The sequence below is a fragment of the Coturnix japonica genome, chromosome Z (assembly GCF_054131305.1).
Source record: "Coturnix japonica strain WE chromosome Z, WE-NBRP24, whole genome shotgun sequence".
NCBI classification, from domain to species: Eukaryota; Metazoa; Chordata; class Aves; order Galliformes; family Phasianidae; genus Coturnix; species Coturnix japonica.
Genome location: NC_140702.1, coordinates 54,293,977 through 54,312,060, shown reverse-complemented (window position 1 = coordinate 54,312,060; position 18,084 = coordinate 54,293,977).

The following is an 18,084-nucleotide window of genomic DNA, read 5'->3' as shown; positions in this document are numbered from 1 at the left end:
CAGCAGTCAGTACCCTAAGGTGAAAAGCCAGATCTGCTGAGCAGCTCTTCAGTTTCCAAACAAGAGTCTTCCAATCCCAAATAAAGAATAAATTAAAAAAAAAAAAAAAGAAAGAAAAAGAAAAAAAGAAAAAAGAAAAAAGAAAAAAAAAGAAAGAAAGAAAAAAAAAGTGCAAATTTAATTTTTAGTAAGAAGGTATGCTGATCTCAGCAAAGCACTCCCTGAGCATGGCGTGAAGAATGTACTCAGTATAACAACTGAAGAAGCATGCAACAAATCTAAAGTAGCCTCTTATTTCTATACAGCTGTAAAAGCTCTGCAGTAAGCCCCTGAAAGGGAACATTTATGTGTTTTATGTTAATTTAAAATGCTTGAAAGCAGTCAAAAGGGAGGCTTAGTTCTGAAAAAAAATCCTAGTCTTAAACCCCCCTTAAGCCAGGGCATGTCAGTGATGCTTCTTTTGGGGAAAAAAAAAAAAAAAAAAAGAGAGAGAGAAAGAAAAAAAGAAAAATAACAGAAAAATAAAAGCAACTTGAAGTTCTTTTGTTCCTTTGGAAATGTTAGATATTTTTCATGCAGTTTTGTTTTTTCCTTTTGCCTTTTACAGTGAGGCTCAATTTTCTCAGTATTTCTAGAAATCCTAATAACCTGCCATGCCTTTTTGTCAGAACATAAAATTCTTCTGCTTTTTTCTGCGCAGAAGATCCTGTGTCCAGGAGCCTGTGTGTGTGAGCATTAAATTCAAGTAGAAGACCTTCAGAGCATGTTCCTGCCTTACTTCCAGTCCTTGCCAAGAAGGTCTTGGCAAGGGCTGTGCAATTTGTCAGTTTTTCAAAGGGAGAAGTAGTGGCCAAGATTCATTAGGTTCTCCCTTGAGCAAAATCCAAAGAAAGTCAGTGCAAGGCTCTTGTGTCTCAGGGTTGGTACTGAGTTCATAGGCTCACTCCACATGGAGTACACTGTCTGGAGAATAAAGGGTTTGTACAAAATTTCTGTCATCTTTGGAAAAAAAGTGCTCTAACTAAGAGTTTTGTCCTGAAAGTTATTTGAATTAGAGGAAATATTCTACATTTTTATCCTGGAAAATACTAGCCATATTAATGGTACTGCCCATGGAAACAATATTACAAATGAAAAGGATGGAAGTCCAGAAAGTCTTTTATCTTTGCTGCTAAAACCAACTGGTCACCAACTACTGAATTTAGCAGTTGATTTTATAACAATGCTAAGGTTAATGGATTGTTTCCTACTCCCTTCCAGAGCAAATGTCATCCCTATGAAGGTCCATTGCTCACCAGAACTCAATCTAGAGTCCTACTCTCTGGCACCAGAAGACTAATAGACTAATGCATTAATTCACTGAGTTTCTCTGCCCTAGGACAGGTTGCATATTTTTTAACATGAACTATAACAGCAATGGCATTCCATCATAACTTCACTTACCCTCCAACTATGTTTTCAGAATGCATATAAAACTCTCCATATCCTGATTATTGCCATCATTATAAATTACTGCAGAAGGGCAAGAGGGAAGAAAAAAAAGACTTTCAGATTCAACTGATAAACATAAATGCACTAAAACATAAATATCCTAGCTGGTTGAACCGATGAACTAATTAAGGGAACCTCTGTTTAATTTTTCCCAAGAATAATCTGCCTTATCTGTATGACCATTATAGGTAACTGAGAATTTATGTGTTGTTTTTCTATTCTTTTTCATTGAATAGTTTATGCTTTATAACAGAACTCATAACTGAATGTACTTATTTGACAATGCTATGAATATTACTACCCCCAAAATTTTTCAACATGACTGGAAAAAGTCTTTCTAACAGAACAGATGGTATTGGAAAAACAATGATTTTATTGGAGTGAGCATCTATTTTCCGTGTGCTAGGAAATACATATCAGCACTGCAGCACACAGGAAAGAGAAGGAGACAGATATTCAGTTATAAGTTAATAATAAGAGGATGGTGGGAGAGGAGAAGAAGCTGCATCTATGTCATCGGTAAGGAAGATGAAAAATGATTTTGGTTCTTCCTCGTCACGTCTTAGAATTCAGAGCTGATGTTGCACTAGAAAAAGGATATTACATCTTTATTCCTTCTGAAAGATATTATTCACTGGCCTGAGGGAAGAAGGAAGCAAAGAAAGAATGTCTTCTCTTTCCAGTGATGGAGCAGTATCACTCACACAGAAAGCTGAACTTAGTATATGAAAAATTCAGGTCACATGGAGAAATAGTGAAAATTCAAGGAATAGATACAAAAACTGCTTCTTACTGTGTCTTGGCTAGTTTGCTTTCAGTGACATTTGAAAAATCTGGAATGTTAAAAAAGAATACAACCCATGGAGTCAGCATGTGACATTTTGCATTTGAATCCTTTCACTTTCAGAACAGCCCACAGCTTTAGCTGAGGTCAAGTCCATTAGCAATTGAGCAGCTCTGCTTTTTCACGTTGAGAGAAATACCGTGAGATGTAATTACATTATGAATAGCTAAAACAACCAACATATTAGTGGTGGGGGAAAAAAAGAAAAAAAAAAAAAAAAAAAAAAAAGGATGTAAATGAGCACAACCTAATTGAATTGCTCATTTGCTTTTACCTATTCTATGGTATAAGGAATAGAGTAAATCCTCTTTTCTGTCATGCAGGATGAAAGTTTATTTGAAGTTGGAGTCTATAGCTGCCTTTTCACAGTAAATTGACCTTGTTCCATGCAGCCAATGTCATAATGCTCTGCTTTATCTAGGCTGAGAGAGAGAAAATCGCAAATTGCTTCTGCATGATTAGTTCTGCCACTTCAAACGTGTTTCTTCCGAGTTGGCTTCCACACTTACTGCTAGAGATATGTGCCGCTGGGAAACCCTAATCTGTCTCTGAAGTCCTCTGATTTAGTAACCCTTCACCAGCCGGTGTGTTATGTCACTGAAATGACTCCAGTTGCGAACAATAGGAGCTGTGCCGAAATAATAAAGTAACATTATAAGTATCTTCTTGAAAATCAGAGTAACTTTTATCCAGTCATTTCTGGCTTAACAGATGGTGGTTGCTTCAGAGCAGTGGACTTTTCACAGACACGTTGTTTTTGCACTTTTATTTTTGCAAAAAGCATTTTTCTTTAGTTTATGCGCCATACCTTGAGGAATCAGTGAGTGTTCTTTTTTATTTTTTTTCTCTTCAGAATACAGAACAATATATATTTAGGGTTTTTTCCAAACTTGGCATTTTGATTTATGGTGATTTGGTTATCTTCTTCACTCAAAATTAGAGATAATCTTTATTATTCAGTTTTCTTGCTAGATAGATAGTATGAACAAAATTTAAAAAATCACATTCTTCCAAAGAAAAAGAAAACCCAAAACAAAAGTACTTGCCGTAGGGGATTAAAAAAAAAAAAAAAAAAAAAAAAGAATAATTATGCCCACAAATATATATATATAAATATATATATAACAAGATGAAATTATGTGGTTCCAGGCAGGAAATAGCCATTAAAACAAATTTATGACTGATACAATACATGGAGGTGGCACTTTTGCCTCCAAAGAGAAATGCCAAGGATACTTTGACAGACATTAGTACTAGAAACATATTGTCTCACTATGTGGTTTCTATACGTGTGTGATGTCTGCGTAGTTATAACTTTACAAATTCTAGCACTAACACAGCAAAAAGTCCGTTTCTCAAAATTAGAATTCTTTTCCTAACTGCTAACTTTGCCCACACTTATTGCATATGTCATACTAAGAGAAACACAGAGAGTATTCACATACTGAAAATCAAGTTCTTGTTCAGAGTATTTAGGATAAAGCCATAGGCATTGCTTGTGTGATATATTATAACTGAAAATTCTGAAAAAAATCCACATTTATAAATTAATTTTAATGTGTTTTCTTTCTCTGGAACATAAGCACATAGAGTTAAACTTCACATTCAGCCACATTAAGTAGAAATTATTCACAAATCTTTATTTTATTAGTACTGAAAAAATATACATAGACTTGTACACCATCATTAGCAAGCATTTACATAGAAAAGACATTTCAAGTATTTATTTTTTAACAGAAGCCAATCACTCCCAAAATCTCAAAGTCACTTACTCTATCACTTTATGAATTACAAGCATCTAGTGATTTAGTGATTTTTTTTTTCTAGTGAAGTAGAGCAGCAGTAACAAGCTGAACATGACAGGTATTTAAAAATAAATTGCTTGATACAAAAATGAAGAAGAGGAAAATGCCAACTTCCTGTGACAAGATTCATGCTGAAGTGGTGTTTTCAGATATTTTTGACCAAAGCAGGATATAACATTTTAAAGGTAAAAATGCGTGTGGGGAATCTGCTACCTGACAAATAAGTCTTGTATCACAAGATTTTTGCTAATCAGACAGACACAAAAATGGCATATGATGTCAACTTCTATTAAAGGTTTAAAAAGGATGACAGTCTGAAAAAGAAAGAATTGTTTTTCCAGAAGCATTTGTGTTGAATTTTCTGTCTTATTCCCAAGCACTAGAAACAGAAAAATAAGAAATCCAATTAGTTTTACAATCATTGGTCTTATGGTCCATGCATAGCACTGAGAGCTAGAAAGCAGATTTTAATCCTAGATCCACCTGGAATCTCTGTTTTAAAAACACCTCAGGTATATGCATAGTCATAATGATATTTTTTCTGTGAATTTGTAAAAGTAAAACAAGAACTAATGAAAGCATTATTATGGTGCATCAAGAAGTGAGAGGAATTCAAAACATAAATCTAGCACAAAGCAGTTAATTTATCAGAGCTGCTGATTCACTACTGACCTAGAATTCACTTCAGAGAAGAAAGCAGATCACCCTACTGTGGCAGTTACAAACCTCTGGAAGACATTTCACTACAAGTAAGTTGATTTCAATATTTCTGTGAAACTGCTAAACTGTGCAATGATGACTACACAGAATTTTAATAACTTTATTTGTGAAAAAATTCAGAGGAAACTTATTCTGAAAAATCCTCATAAGCTTTCGGTTTTCTCTAAGTACTATCAAAATGGAAATAAACTAATTCCAGCGTCACACTCTAACAATTATTTTTATGATTATTATTATTATCATTGCAGTTGTTGTTATCACTTGCCCAAATATAATGATAGCACTACAGTTCAAAAAATTGCAATTAAGTACAAGGTGCAAGGTGCAAACATTACTCAAAGACTACCGAGTAACTTTCAAAAAAATCTTCTTCATCTATAAGGCTTAACTCCTTTACCCTTATCTACATCCCTTATCTGAAGTATGAATGCAGATCACACAATCTCTGCCTACTAAAAGTGAAAGTAGGAAAGTCAGTTGTTTGAAACGAAAGAGTAGCCTGAGTCAAATATCTCAGCATAGGACACTATCTTCATGTCTCCCATCCCTAAAAACACTGAGAAACCTTAACAGAACATGTGTTGAGGGGAGAAGTCAGTACTAACTGTCTTGGTGATACCATCTGGGAACGAAACTTGTATCATTCCACAAAACAAATTATATTTGTGAATGGGGCTTCCTGTTATGTTATTGCTTTATGATTTTACCTCCAAATAATTTTTCAACTATCCCAATAACAAAGATTTTAACCATAATCATGTCCACGCTTGGCCTCAAATGTAGATATTCAGCTAGCCATGATTCAAAACTGACATCTGTTAGTAGCACTGACCCTCCAGTCTTGTGCTGCAGGTTATAGGACTCAGTAATGACTGTATAGTCCATACTCTGCTTACATATAGTTGTCTGAGGAGTTCTTAATAAGAGATTATAAATGGAATAGCTGTTCTAGATTAGAACTAAAGATATCAGGTACAGTACTGAGATATGAATGTAAGTTAAAAACATTCTTTACTTATGTTATGTTTGAGATGCTTTTCTGCTAGCATTCTAAAGTAGTTATCTTTCAGTGTTCAAGTCTGGACCTCATCAAGTGAGCACAATTTCTATGCTATTCAGCATCAACAGATAAAGGAAGATCAACTGATGTCATTCATCTGAACTTGTGCAAAGCATTTAATGCTACCCCGCCAAGGCATCCTGATCACTAAATTGGAGAAAAATTGATTTGATGGGTGGACCACGTGCTGGATAAGGAATTGGCTGGATGGATTCACTCAGAGTTGTGATCAAGTGGAGTCTGGTGACAAGTGATGCTCCTCAGAGATCAGAGCCGGGACTGGTGTTATTTAAAATTTTGGTAGGCAGTGTGGACATTGGGACTGAGTGAACCCTCACCAGGTTTGCAGATGACAACAAGCTGAGTGATTCACTTCACATGCTGGAGGGAAGGGATGCTATCCGGCAAGACCTGGACAGACTTGACAGGGGGGCCCAAGACAATCTTATGAAGTTCAACAAGGTCAAAATCAAGATCCTGTGCCTGGGTTAAGGCAATCCCAAGCACAAATAAAGACTAGGCAGAGAATGGCTTGAGAGTGGTGCTGAGGAGAAGGATTTGGGAGTGTCCACTGATAAAAGAACCAGCTCAGCTGGCAATGTATGCTTGCAGCCCAGAAGGCCAACCATAGCCTGGGTTACATCAAGAGAAGCAGCAGCCAGCAGGTCAAAGGAAGTGATTCTGGCCCTCTACTCTGCTCTTGTGAGACCCCACCTAGAGTTCTGTGTCTGGTTTTGGGCCCCCCAACACAAGAAGGACATTAGCTGTTGGAGTGTGTCCAGAAGAGGGTCGTAAAAATGATCAGAGGGCTGGAGCACCTCTCCTACGAGGACAGGCTGAGAGTACTGGGGGGCTTCAATCTGGAGAAGATGCCATGGGGACCCTAAAGGGTGGGGAGGGATTTTTTATGAGGACATGTAACTACTCAATGAGAGGAAACGCCTTTGAACTGTAAGAGGGTAGATTCAGGTTAGATATTAGGAAGAAATTAGTTCCTGTGAGGGTGGTGAGACATTGGAATATGGTGCCCAGAGAGGTTGTGAATGCCTCCACCCTGCAGGTTTTCAAGGCCAGGCTGGATGGGGCTTTGAGCAACCTGGTGCAGAAGGAGTCCCCTGCCAGTGTCCTCTCCCTACCTGGGCGTTGGAACTATATGATCCTAAATTCCCTTCCAACACAAACCATTCAATGATTCTGTGATCAGTGATTCTTCTGGACCAGTATTTGCATCTCCTCTATTACTGTGCAAGGCTGAGAATCACAAATCCAAACAAATTCAAATTTTCTCCTGTTCTCATTTCAATACCTAAATAAACAAAAGCATATTTGTGATGAAAAATATTTTTTCCCTACATTTTTTTATGACGTTTACATTTTAAAATGGATGGAAGAGGAGCAAAGTAAGACAAATGCAATGATTACATATTTTCAACGTCAGCTTCATTACAGACTTTCTTAAAACTCTGATAGTTTTCACTGATGACTTTTACCAATTACAGCTCTCTGAAAAGCAAAAGGGAGCCCTCAAAGTGCGAGGAGCAATTGCCATATGACATGTAACATATACGTATATAGCATATATATATGTACATACTGTACATATATTTGAGAAAAAACATATCTGATACTTTTCATTCTTCAAACATGTTTTACTTTATGCCTACATCTGAGTGTTTTCCCCCCTCATATGTAATTGGCTACTGCACTGTGATTTCTCCACTCCATGTGCTGCCAGGCTGAATACAATCTCTAACTGCAAGGCAAGTTAACATAGCTCTGTTTAAGGAAGTTTTCAGCTTTTGCCTCTTTTTCCACCAATTTCCAGATGGGCTTTGTATTTCATGAACCAATGGGTCATGAGCAGTCCTCTAGCCCATAGAGCACTACTGCCTCGCAGTTCACACAGCAGTGGCTGTGGATCAAATCAACACTTTGAAAATCAGCACTCATTCCTTAAGTGCTAAGTAGAGCCTTTATGCAAACTGAATAACTCTAATGGTGAGGATATCCTCAATGACCTAACTCCTACTTGTGAATTGAAAATTAGGCCTGAGAAGACCAATTGCCAGATAATGTCTTTACACTGGAACTTGTGTACAAACTGAAAGGTTGAAGTGCACCCTTTCAGCACCAGGATTCAATCCCAGCACGGTCAGCCTCCTCTCACAGCTCAGGCCTGAGAAGGCCCTGGTGCTGCAGACTCTCAGCATTCTCAGCCTTCAACAGGCACATGTGGTGACTTGAGTGTCCCCTTCACCAACACATCCCAGGCAGTCAAGTCTGGCAAGGTCGGGTTCCCCACTGACAACAAGCAGCTCAATTCAAGCCAAGGAGATTTAAAGGGAAAAAAAAAAAAAAAAAAAAGAGTGAAAGAGTGACATGTCATCTCACACTGTGCTGTGGCCACTTTAGCTGAACTGTGAAGCACGGCTCTTTTGAACACAGAAAGTTTCCTTGATAACCCTGTTGGAGGATGATATGGGAGAACAAGTTATGTTGAAGAAATGCATCTTTTTTAAACCACTGGCACTTCATGTTTTGCTCCCATTTTAACCCTTGGTAACTGCTGCAGTTGAAATTGCCTTTGTGCAAATTATAAATTTATCTCAGATAAGATTTCGTGTATCTCCAGGGGAAAAGGGATCTAGGCTCATGCTTTCAGAGTGACTCATGGTCTGAGATGCCTTTGGTTTTTGTTACCACAAAAAGGCATGCGCTAAAAATCAGCACGTGCTGAGCACCCTTCTTCTGGAAACAGACACTAAGTATCTGACTTTGGGCTGCCATTTGGAAAAATCCTAACTTCAATAGTCATTTAAGCCAAAGTAACTGTAATTGATGTTGCTAAGGCAGCAAGACCACATCCATACTATCATTTTAGAAACTTGGTAATTTAGTGTAAACTACCAATTCTGCTTACAGGAGGTATTGAAGGATCACCCATCTTATGTACAGTTTTTCCTCTAGTCTGATGTGACTGTTTTGTGTGAGATAAGCCACTGCATATGCCACAGCAGCTCTGGCTTCCTGCACAGAACCCCTGAATGGGTTTGTAGCAGTTATTTTTACCCAGTGAGCTTTTGAATGTCTACATAGAGCAATCTGTTACTTTAAATCTGCTTACTAGAACTTCCCGATAGTCTCTAAACATTAACTATTCAATTTTTAGTAGCCATATTTTTTCATACATCTAATTAGCTGCAATTCAGATGCCAAGGGTCTGATCCATGACAGACATGCCAATGACAAAAGGAAGACACCAGAATGAAGAGTTCAGAGTATGAAAGGCAGCTTTTCTATGTCAGAACTGTAATAATGGTAGAAGAGCCAAGTACTGAATCATTATACAACTCAAATTCTCCTGGTATACTACCAGTAAATCTTCCATGTCAAGGGAAGTAAAACAGTAAAGTCAAATTGTCCTTCTACGTTCAGATTTTGGATTATCCTTCCTGCACTGAAAACTTCTTCGCATTGTTTGGTACTATAATGAAAAACAGTTATTTGAAGGAAAACAGTTGAATTCCAGATGCTGAAACTGAGATATTCATTTGCTGTTAACACTGCAAGGAAACTGTCTTGTCACTGCTCATCTGGAATCACAATATTTTCCTCAAATGAAAAAGAAAACCTAGAGATTTGGGCTGTATTTCAGTCAACATGTTCCAACTCCATTAGCAGCTAATTCACTGACTTTGGTCAAATCATTTAGTGTCACTGTTTTTCAGTTTCCTCTTTTTGTATGGAATAAAAGCAATGAGTTTAATAAAGTTTTTTACATTCTCTATGAACAAAATCAGTATTGCTTAACAGTTTTTATTCATCTCTCTTCTAACAGATTTACACTTTACTTTTCTAAGCTTAGTTGAAGTTCTCAATCTGTTAAAAAAGAGGGTAACAAAATTAGTTACAACTTAAACAGTCATTTTTGCTCTGAACACTTTTTAGGCCTGTTATCAGTGGAGGCACTTATATTGCCTTCATCGCGATTATATCTTAGCACTTAGCAGTCACTAATGGTTTTTATCCTCCCACTACCTCTCTGTGATAGGGGAGGATTGGTGTTATCTCCTTTACTCAGGTGGAGAAGTGAGGTCTAGGTTAAGAGAGAACAGAGAATCACATCACACATTTGTGCCTGAATCAAATGTGTCGCCGATGTGTGCCAAGACCATTTGTCTAGGAGGGCTCTTGAGCTTCTCAGAACAGCACAGATCACAAAGTCCAGGACAAAATATGTGACATCCAAGGACAAACTCCTTTTGGTCAAGGATAACATACTTCCAGATAAATTCAAGAACTGCTAGAAAATACTGGAAAACTTTCTAATCAAAACACCACTGCCACTAACGTAATGATAAAGACCTTCCTGACTTTTAGTCAGTAACACCAACTCTCGTGCTCTCTGCACCTGGGAATACAGCTACCATTCTCACTGAGTGTAGCTAAGGATGGCAGCTGGTGTCTCCATCCACAGTGCCACTGGCTAGCCAGTGCTGAGAGCGTTAACAACCACACCACTTCATTTAACATGTCCCAGTTTGTTCCCATGACTGCGTAGGCTGCTGAGAGTCCATGTCCCAGGCTAGCTGCAGTGAACAGTTCACACACACAGAATCACAGAATCACAGAATTACCCGGGTTGGAAGGGACCTCAAGGATCATGTAGTTCCAACCCCCCTGCCTAGCAGGGCCACCAAACATACACCTTTACTAGATCAGGTTGCCCAGGGCCCCGTCCAACCTGGCCTTGAACACCTCCAAGGACGGGGCATCCACAACCTCACTGGGCAGCCTGTTCCAGGACCTAACCACTCTTCTAGTAAAGAACTTCCCCCTAACATCCAACCTAAATCTTCCCTCCTTCAACTTAAAACCATTTCCCCTAGTCCTGCTATTATCAGCCCTTTCGAAGAGTTTACTCCCTTCCTGAAGGGAACTTACTCCCAGGAAGGGAGTAAACTCTTCGAAAGGGCTGATAATAGCAGGTGAGAGACAGTTACTTTAGAGAATTAGGCAAGGATGTTTGGATAGTTATTTTGTTTGTGCTCCACCTAGGTTGTGGAGCAAGAAATTGGTGGCACTTTGTAAACACTCTTTCCAGTTCTGCTAATCTCTGTCCATGCTGTTTGAAGCGCATAATTTAGCACTGCTGTTCTCCTTCTCTAATGGATCCAAACCCTACTGACACCATTCAGCTGGCTTCACTGGACTCTGCATCAAGTTGATCAGTTGTCTTCTAACAAACTTTATTATCCTTAAGGTTACCATTTAAATGTGTTTGACCTCTATATAAGATAACATGTTTTAATGGGCAAACATTAAAATATTTATTTATTTATTTATTTAAGTTATACTGAGACGTAAATCATGTCTGAATCTCAGTGTGTATGGATTTGCATAGCATTTAACTTTGGAATGCAGGTAGGACATAAGCAGATGTTACACTGACAGTTTCAGATTTTAAAGACGGAATTACTCGAGTATGTCTTCAAAGGACAAATAAGAAGTCAACTGGGAAGTCTGCATCTAGTCTTGTACCCATGTCTTAATTGCAGACTCACATGTCAGCTTTGCTGGCATAAATTTAATGAATGAAAGGTCATTCAGACTCAAGAAAACCTTTTTGTTTCAAAGTTAAAACTATTTGCTTACACACCACAACATTGCAGGACATATGTTTATTTTGAAACAACCAGCTATAAAAATATTTTCAACTAAAACTAGGAATGTCTAGAGATTATGTGTGCCCGGTTTAAAAGATTTTTTTTTCCTTTTTTAAAAGAAGCACAAAATGTCTGCCAAGCTTAAAAATGACATGGATCATGTTTCTATGTCTGTTAGGTGGTGCTTACTGGACAGTCTGGCTCTTGTCATTAATTCTTCAACTACTTTGCTGCAGTTGAATTACTTTACAGTTAGGAGTTGGGATCGGTGGGAGGGATTCTTTGTCCCAGTTGCATTTAAAATTACATCTAATCTTATCAAGGAGCTTGTCATTGTTTCTGGCTGCCATAGCAGGTACAGTACTGCCTTTGTTAAAGTCTGTTGCTTTACCAAATAAAGGCAAGAACTGCTTGCTTTTGTCATACAGGAATACTTGCATAAGTAAAGCAAACAGGATTTGGCAATAAAATTGATTAAAAGGAATCTGAATGAAATATTCTTTTAGAATACATATATGTTGACTGAAAAAAAAAATGTTTAAAGAGACAGCTAAAATGAGTAGATATAGTTAAAATGGAGCTACTAAATCTAAAGCAAGTGGAAGGATAAGGAGTACAAAATGAAATCCAAGCAGCAAAGAGATAATAAAAATTTTGTATATCATGTATCAAAAACCACAAACTGGATTTTTTTATGTAAAATTGTCTTTGAAACTTTTGTATAGACAATAAAATATCTAGTTAGAGGCTTAACAGGGGTTTTCTCCAAATTCTAAAAACTTCATGCATTCTCAGTAAAAATTATGAGTAGAGCTAAATTGGGAAAGTTGGTAACCCTTAATTGAATGAATATTTTCCTGCCTACCAAATATCCTCTGCACTTGAAATGAAATGTAAACAGACAAATATAATATATAGATGTTTCTTGCACTGCTTAACAAGGAGATGATATTGAATCTGTATTCACTGGATGTTCAATCTTCAATGGCTAGTTCTTCAGCTGCCATTATTTATTTTCCCCAGCTGGAACTGCAACATGCTTAATAAGAAAGTAAGCATTCAGAATAGTATTAATGCTAACATTTTAAAAACTTGCCCTGACCAGTACTAAGCAAATTATTAACATTGTAATACTTATACTGAAAGAAATGATATTAATAACATCCCACCAGTCAATAAAGATTCCAAGTCAAATCAGACATAAATAATTGCTATTAAGATTTAATACACTCTATTCGTGTCATTTTATAATTAAGACACAAAACATAACTTGTTCAAGCAGGCTCCATTTAAAGTCATGAAACAGACAGCGAATTAGCCAGAGTTGTTTACATACGTGCAGTTCTTCCCAGCAACAGTTCTCTTCCCAACAGTTATCAAGTACTTTAAAACAGCTCAGAATCCGATTCTAAATAAGTTTACAGAACTTAAGAGTTTAGTATGTTGAGTAGTTTTTCCCACAATTTTAATGTGTACAGTTCATCAGAATTTCATTATATGTTTCCTTAAAGGTCAAATTAAACACTGGAGTTCCTATTCAGGGTAGTTGATGTCTCTGCAAACAGTTTTATGACAGCTCTGCTCAATGTAACACTTACATTAATTTTATCAAACATTGCTGATAATTGATCAGTTATGAACAGATGGGTTTTCCTCACCCTTGAAGAACAAATCCGTACTTTTTTGTATTTATCTGAGTGAGGACTCTTGTTATCCTACACTCTCATTACAGATAGCGTGTACAACAATGTACCCAAAAAGGCATAAGCTTTCCTTGACCCTGAGGATATTAAAGTTGATCCTAAAACAAAGTTTTTCAATTAGAAGCATAAAATTCAGTGGAGTAATTCCAGGTCTCATTGACAAAGGGATTAGGATTAATGATGAATTAGGAGAGGAAACAGAGAAACTGTGTGTGATAGCAAACAAAATACCACAGGGAAAAATGGCAATGTATTTTTCTTATAAATAAATTATCAGTGAATGATACAGACAAGAAGCAATGAACACACTAAAATGTTTAAGTTAAATAATAATAAATTCAAAGAAAAAATTTCTATACAATATTACCAAAATAAATATCTGAGTAGAAGTTACAGAGTATTAGACTGTATATGGATAGTTAAAATTTCTGTAGCTACATGAAGCAGAAAAAGAAATAAAGAACAGAAAATATATGTAGTTGCTCTAATTTCATGTTATGAGCCAACCAATACCTTATGAATATGTGTTGAAGAGAAGTTGTCTCCAGTTATTCACAGGGGGTAATGTTTATATTTCTGTACAACTGAACTAGTTAATGTTGAGAAGCATATACAAGATGTATGGGTTCAATGTACTATGCCAACTGCAATAAAAACTGAAGTAAAGATATATAAGTCTATTTTGTTTTGTTTCATCTTTATCTCTGATTACTATACTTAGTTTTGCTACCAAGAAAAGTATATGAAAACAACTTTACTTTGCATATGTCTCAAGCAGAAAACAGAACAAAGCATGATGTTCTGTGAAAAATTTCCAGGACATTTTGAATCACTATCTAAAATTTTATCAGAGAAAAGTAATTTTCCAGCTGCAAATTATTCTTAAATATCACAGTGTATATATTTTCAAAAATAGAATTCTACAGGTAAATATAAATTGCATGTAATGTAGTAATTATATTCCATGTTAAATAGCAGGCTGTATACCACAACATTCTTAATACTTGTTGTTTTTCTTGTGTGTTTGTTCTCCAAAATAAACCTATAGTCGCTTGTACAATCCCATTTATTTTACTTTTGGAAACACTAAAATTAGCCAAGTTTAAAGTGTTCATATGGGGCAATCTATGAAAACTAACCTTTAAACTTCATGTCAAACAATGCTGGATCATTAAATCAACCTCACTGAACATCTGAAATCAGAGCACATTTATTTAGATAAATAGATGAGCATCTCTCTTGTGGCTTCCATTTTGAAATATTAACATGAGTTATTTTGCCTGAGTGTTTGTGTTATGTTCCAGTTCTGATTAGAATTCAGAAATCCTAAACTCTATCCTGTGGTATGACAGGCAATGCCTGGCGTGTACCAATGTATTCAATGAAAAAAAAAAAAAAATTTAACAGATTACTCTTGTTTCTGTTACTTCTGGCCAAAAGTTTTTCTGTGCCATATTGGTTTCTCACATCTTTGTTCAATTTAGAATGTTAGTAGTATTATATTGTAAGAAATGTGTTCGGAATACCATAAACTCAAAATTTCTACCATTTGTTTAGATGTTGAGCAGGTATCCTCAGATATCTGAGCACACCCAAATTATGGGCCCTGCGACACCTTGGACTTTCTGTACATCTCAGTTACTTCATTCTCATGTACCCGCTGTAGCTAACATGCACTACCAGGACTCACTGCCACTTACCAACTGGCAATTTATATCACCACATTTAAATTCAACTGTACTTTTAGCCCAAGGAGAAAATATTTGTCAGATAATTAATAGTAATCTATTAAGAACTGACCTTGCCTTAAACTTGTTTTATGTGAGAGGGAGGGAAGGGTAGTAGGGAAGGAAGCAGGAAGGCAGGTGGGAGGGAGGGAAGCAGAAAGGCAGGGGGGAGGGAGGGAAGGGGAAAGGCAGGGGGAAGGGAAGGGAAGGGAAGGGAAGGGAAGGGAAGGGAAGGGAAGGGAAGGGAAGGGAAGGGAAGGGAAGGGAAGGGAAGGGAAGGGAAGGGAAGGGAAGGGAAGGGAAGGGAAGGGAAGGGAAGGGAAGGGAAGGGAAGGGAAGGGAAGGGAAGGGAAGGGAAGGGAAGGGAAGGGAAGGGAAGGGAAGGGAAGGGAAGGGAAGGGGAAAGGAAAATATGGATTAACGTGTTGGTTTTGAGAAATAAATGTTTAAAGTATCTGTTGGTTATCTTTGACATATCCTTCTAATGTTTAATAATACTTTCCAAATACATATTCTTCCAAAAGATAAGAATTCCCTTAACATAAAATTGGTACTACAGTCTGTGGTTAACCAATGAAAAACCCTCAACAAAAGCTTACTGTGAAAAGAACATTAGCAATTACTTTTAATAATATCAACTGGATTAGTGCACTGAAAAGTCTTTTGGCTTACAGCCTTTTGCTTCCCTACCTGCAACCCACCATTATCATGAACAAATTCAAACAACATTAGTTTTTACTAAAGCGTAAGTGCTTTACATAAAATTAAAGCAATTTAGACTAAAACCCACTGTCATGAGCTTCAGTCCCACTTTTGTCTCCTTTTAACCAGCAAAGAAAGTGTCCGTGCTACCCAACATAACACAGAGACATCTGGTGGCTGATGGACAGGCTGCAAAGAGATGTTTCAGTTGGGCTGGAAGACTTTCTTCGAGACATTCTCCTATAACCCTCACTGCTATGTCCTGTTTATTTGCCTCTGCACTAGGACCTCCAGCCTTGTATCGTTTACCCAGGGTCAGTATTTTTCCTTTGGTCCCCATTTCACACAGTTATTGAAACACTGAATGGTTTGGGTTGGAAGAGATCTTAAAAACTGTACAATTCCTGTCATCCTACCATGGGAAGGTTCACCTTCCTCTAGACCAGGTTTTCTAATGACCAGCAGGAGAATTGTCTGTGGTTGTTCCCAGTTTCTGACAAATTTCATCGATTAGAAAATGAGACAACTAGCACCCAGCAGGCTCGGATTGAAGTCATCACAGTTTAGTACACAACCACTTATCTTTCACTCATAAAAGTCCTCTTAAAATATGTTTAGCAGATCTTTCATGATTAATTTCCATATGATCCCTCATCTCTGGAGTGGGTGCATATGTATTAAACCAATACCTTTGAGCATGGAATGTAAGTAAGTAGGAACGGGACAGAACAGGCCAGATATCAAGGAAAATAATTACAACCTATCTGTCCCTTTGAAAATACCCCAAAACTAACCTTTATTAATCACAATTTAATCCATGGATTCAGACAAAAAAAGTTATATTAGCCATAAAAATAGTCATGTTTAAAGAGGAAACAACAGAGACTTTGAGGTAGCAAAATTACTTTTCTATAACTTACAGAATGTAATTATCTTTTTTGTTATAATATAAAACAATACTATTGGTTCTTCTTGTGAATTCAAACTTGTGAATTAAATCTTGTGAATTAATACTGTCTCATGGTATCAGGCTGAGGATAGTAAATAGGAGATCAATTAATAAGGTTGAACTAAAATATGACTTTATTACCACTCCTAAATTCACCATACAAATGTTAGCAATGTCTTCCCTACCAAGAAGTTTTGTATGGGTTCTAGCCAAACTTCACCCAGAACTACGAAAAATGTAGTTTTTCATAGTACTGTTCTGCAGAAGACAGTGAAACTCTAGCATTTTCAGAAAGTGATTCCTGAATCCTAAGCAAACCCTGGGAAATGGAGAGGTAATTTCAGACAGCTGCCAGACCACAGCACTAATAAAGACAGGTGTTCACATACTGCACTGAACAGAAATGGAACCACTCTGCCCCTTCATTATTATTTTTCAAGTTTGAAACCTTGATTTGATGAACCAGGGTTTCATCAGAAGGTACTCATCAATTTGATGAGTGCTGAACGTCAGATCCTTCTGGCTCACTCAAGGAAACATGCCTAACAAAATCATTACTCCCATTCAGTCTTGCCTCAGAATAATCTTAATGAAAGCATAAAAATGCTGTAATAATGCTACTAATAATAATCTTGCTTTTCAAATAATTTATTATTTCTTCCTGGTTTTCCCAACACTGGTTTTGAAACCTTTAAGCCATTTCCTGTGCATTAGCCACTTCTCATTACTTGTGTTACTTGCATGGCCACTACAGGCTGTTCAGAGTGATGAAGCAGGGTCTGCCTCCTCCATTTCATCCATCTATTTCCCAGCCATTTCTAACCACTGTAGGCAGATGTCAGGAAGTGGCTGTAGGTGTGGAATGTATGCAACCTTTCACAATGACCCATCAGCAGTATGTTGTGTCTGTGTAGAAGTATAAGGCTGAAAACACAAACATTTCATGACAAAGAATTTAATTTTAAGAAACAAAGCCTGCAAGTCAGAAGCTGTCCCTATGTAATCCATATATTCATGCACAACAACTGTTCACTGCTTCCAGTGTTTCTTAATTTACCAATGACTGAATCACTGACAGTGATTCCTTTGTGCTGGGTACACTGTCACCTTACATAGAGCTCAAGCATTTGAGGCTCCCAAAAACGTGTAACAGAAAACACAGAGAATTTGTGCCAAATTTTTATTTCAGTCTTTATTCAATAAGCCGGTTTAACTTATCTTTATGGGACTGTCTAGATGAAATATATATATATATATGTATATTTTCAGATAGAAGTATTTTGAGGAAATGGAAAATGTAGTTCTTACTGTGTGATCATCTGTAACAACAGAGGATTATTCTTGAAGTCATTACAGTTCTGTCCCACTGATGGTTCTTTTTATGCAAGCAACTATTAGGAAACTGAAGCAGATTTCT